Source organism: Felis catus, chromosome C1 (genome assembly GCF_018350175.1).
Source record: "Felis catus isolate Fca126 chromosome C1, F.catus_Fca126_mat1.0, whole genome shotgun sequence".
Lineage (NCBI taxonomy): Eukaryota > Metazoa > Chordata > Mammalia > Carnivora > Felidae > Felis > Felis catus.
In genome coordinates this window covers 75,289,403-75,293,161 of record NC_058375.1, presented here as the reverse complement: position 1 = coordinate 75,293,161, position 3,759 = coordinate 75,289,403, and positions in this window count along the sequence as shown.

Sequence of the window (3,759 nt, the reverse complement as noted above, 5' to 3'; positions counted from 1 at the left end):
AAGCCAGAGATAGGAGGCGTCTCCAATCTTTTAAGCCAGTCTCTAAGGTCAATTTAGTAAGGGTCTCTTTTATTGTTCTATTCATTCTTTCTACCTGTCCTGAGCTCTGGGGCCTATATGCACAGTGTAATTTCCAATTAATCCCCAGTGTCCTGGCGAGCCCCTGACTTACCTGGGAAACGAAGGCCGGCCCGTTATCTGACCCGATTACCTTGGGAAGTCCAAATCTGGGGAAGATTTCTTCTAAAATCTTCTTGGCTACCACGTGTGCCGTTTCTTGTCGGGTGGGGTAGGCTTCTACCCATCCTGAAAAGGTGTCTACAAACACTAATAGGTACTTATACCCCGCATGGTGAGGCTTTACTTCAGTAAAGTCTATTTCCCAATAGACTCCTGGGCGGTTACCACGAGTCCGTTTTCCTTCCGGCACTCGGGTAGCCCCAGCGTTTACCTGTTGACAGACCTTACAGGCGGAGGTTACCTGTTCTATGAAGGTGCCTGCCTTAGGGATTAAGAAGTCAGTTTTTTTAATCAGTAACCTCAGCTTCTGATTACTTAAATGTGTCCAGGCGTGCATTTGTTGGATCATTGCCAGGGCTTCCTTTCGGGGAAGGACTATCTTTCCTTCTTTTTCCCAGTCTTTAGTGTCCTGATTCAGTATAGCCCCTATGGCCTTTGCCTCTTCCTGGTCTTCTGGGGTGTAAGCATATTTGTTGGTCGTAAGATTGGTTTCTTCAAGTTTTGTGGTCAAAGTCAACGTTTCTGCCACAGCGACTTGCCTGGCTACTTGGTCTGCCTGTCTATTTCCTGTTGCAATTGGGTCTTGTCCTTTCTGATGCCCGGGGCAATGAATTATGGCTACTTTTCGGGGAAGAAAAAGGGCCTTTAATAATGCAATGATTTCAGCTTTGTTTTTAATTTCTTTTCCTTGTGAGGTTAGTAGGCCCCTTCTTTCATAAATACTCCCATGTGTATGAGCCGTTGCAAAGGCATATCGGCTATCTGTGTATATGTTAGCCTTTTTCCCTTCGGATAGTTCTAGGGCCTTGGTGAGCGCTATCAGCTCGGCCTTTTGTGCAGACGTGCCAGGAGGTAGTGATTGTGCCCATATGATGTGGTGGCCATCTACTACCGCCGCTCCCGCCCTCCGGGTACCTGAGTCGATGTAACTGCTCCCGTCCGTATACCAAGAGTGATCCGCATCTGGGAGCTCTTGATCTTTAAGGTCTTCCCGTGTCCCATGGGTCTCAGCCAGTACTTGCCGGCAATCGTGTGCGCTCTGTTGGTCTTCCGGTGCCGGTAGCAACGTGGCAGGGTTCAAGGTAACCGGAGGTCCAAATTGGACGCGGTCTGTGTCCAGTAGGAGGGCCTGGTAGTGGGTTAGGCGTGCGTTGGTTATCCATCGGTCCGGTGGCTGCCGCACTATGGCCTCTAAAGCATGCGGGGTGATAACAGTTAGTGGCTGTCCAAGGGTTAATTTGGCAGAGTCCTTGACCAGCATAGCAGTGGCTGCCATGATACGAAGACATGGGGGCCACCCCGCTGCCACAGGGTCCAACTTTTTGGACAGGTATGCTACTGGCCTCTTCCAGGGCCCTAATTTTTGGGTTAGAACTCCTTTGGCAATTCCTTGTTTCTCGTCTATGAAAAGGGTAAAGGGCTTGGAGGTGTCTGGCAACCCGAGAGCCGGGGCGGAGAGGAGGGCCTCTTTTAGGGCCTCAAAGGCTGACTGATGTTTTTCCTGCCAGGTGAAGGGTGCACTCTCTTTCGTGAGGGCATAGAGGGGGGGGCGGCTAGCTCAGCGAACCCAGGTATCCATAAGCGACAGAACCCAGCAGTTCCCAGGAATTCACGTACCTCTCTGGGGTTCTGGGGCGGCGGAATGCGAGCCACAGTTTCTATTCGCCCAGGGGTGAGCCATCTTTTCCCCTCACTCAGTATGTACCCCAGGTAGGTTACCTTGGTTTGGCAAATCTGGGCCTTCTTGGCGGATGCCCGGTATCCTTTTTCTCCTAATTCCCGGAGCAGATGTCTGGTACCTAGTATGCAGGCTTCTTTTGTGGGGGCGGCCAGAAGAAGGTCATCCACATATTGGAGTAGAGTTACTTCTGGATGTTGAGTCCGGAAGTCAGTTAGGTCCCTGTGAAGAGCCTCATCAAAGAGAGTGGGGGAGTTTTTGAACCCTTGGGGTAAGCGGGTCCAGGTTAATTGGCCTGAAATTCCTCTTTCAGGGTCCCTCCATTCAAAAGCAAACAGTTCCTGGCTCTGGGGGGCCAAGGGTAAGCAAAAGAACGCATCTTTTAGGTCCAGTACTGTGTACCAGGTGTGGTCTGGGCTCAGGGTGCTGAGCAAGTTATAGGGATTGGGGACCGTAGGGTGGATATCCATAGTCCTTTTGTTGACTTCTCTTAAGTCTTGGACGGGCCTGTAGTCCCGGGTGCCAGGTTTTTTTACTGGTAAAAGAGGGGTATTCCAAGGTGAGCGGCAAGGTCGCAGGACCCCAAGCTCTAGAAATCTAGTAATGTGTGGCTGAATGCCCATATGAGCCTCCTTGCTCATGGGATACTGCCTGATAGACACAGGCATTGCCGTGGGCTTTAGGTCAATTATGATTGGGACTTGGCATTTGGCTCGACCGAGCCCTCCCGTTTCTGCCCAGGCTTGGGGAAAGTCCTGCAGCCAGGCTTCGAGGAGGTTAGTGGTGACCGGGGTTTCAAAAAGTCTGTGTTCGTCTTGTAAGGACACAGTTAAGACTTGGATAGGCTGGCCATCCCGGTTTAGCACTTGGGCCCCCGTTTCGGAGAAGTGTATCTGGGCTCCAAGCTTGGTTAGGAGGTCTCGTCCCAGAAGGGGGTACGGGCATTCGGGTACCACCAGAAAGGAGTGTGTCACCGTCCCTTGCCCTAAGTCAACCGTGCGGCGGTTAGTCCATTTGTGAATTTTTCTTCCTGTCGCTCCTTGGACCCAGGAGGTACGCGAGGACAGAGGCCCATTTGCCTTGGTTAAGACCGAGTGTTGAGCTCCCGTGTCCACCAGGAAGGTGGTGGGATGCCCCCCTACAGATAGGGTTAGCCGGGGCTCGGGGGGGGCTCCGGAGCCCTGACATCCCTATTCGCTCTCTTCGCCTAAGGCGAGCACAGAGGCAGGTTTCTTTGAGTTCCCGGGGCGCTTAGGGCAGTCTTTGATCCAGTGCCCGCGTTCTTTGCAATAGGCGCACTGGTCTTTTCCTACTTTGGGCCGCCTCTTCGTTTCCCCTGACTTTCCTGTTCCGTTTTCTGTCACTACAGCTGCCAGGATTTTGGTTAAATGTTTATCTCTCTTTCGATCTCTTCGTTCCTCCCGTGCTTCCTGCTCTTTTGCTAGCCTAGCCTCCTTTTCCTCTGGGGTCTCCCTTTTGTTATATACCTTTTCTGCCTCCCTAACTAGTTCCTGCAACCCATAGGTTTGAATCCCATCTAGCCGTTGGAGCTTTCCTTTTATATCAGACGCTGCCTGATCTATGAATGACATGGCCACGGTAGCCTTATGTTCTGGAGCCTCGGGGTTAAATGGAGTATACATCCGAAACCCCTCTAGAAGCCGTTCCATAAAGGCTGCGGGGCTCTCCTCTTTTCCTTGGATTATGGTCCTTACCTTGGCCAAATTGGTGGGCCGTTTCCCTGCCCCCTTGAGACCCGCCAACAGAGCCTGGCGATAGATTCGGAGACTCTCCCTACCTGGAGCCGTTTCATAGTCCCAGTCCGGGCGGGTGAGGGGAAA